The following is a 254-nucleotide window of genomic DNA, read 5'->3' on the forward strand; positions in this document are numbered from 1 at the left end:
ACCTACTGTGTTTGGCTGGCTTCTTTATCACTGGGGATTTTGGTCATGGGAGCCAATCTTCATTAAATTCCGTGTTCAGTCTGTTATCTGTTTAAAAATCACTTTAAAAGCTTTTGACTTTCTGGATGAATGTTTATTTTTAAAAGGTTGCCCACACCTCGCATATACACTTGCACACGCCAGCAGAATGTTGCTGCGTGGTGTGCCCGAGTGCCACCCTGCTGGCGTCTGGGGTGGGCTCACCACCCTGCCTG

This window comes from Galeopterus variegatus, unplaced genomic scaffold (assembly GCF_000696425.1).
Source record: "Galeopterus variegatus unplaced genomic scaffold, G_variegatus-3.0.2 Scaffold2265, whole genome shotgun sequence".
Lineage (NCBI taxonomy): Eukaryota > Metazoa > Chordata > Mammalia > Dermoptera > Cynocephalidae > Galeopterus > Galeopterus variegatus.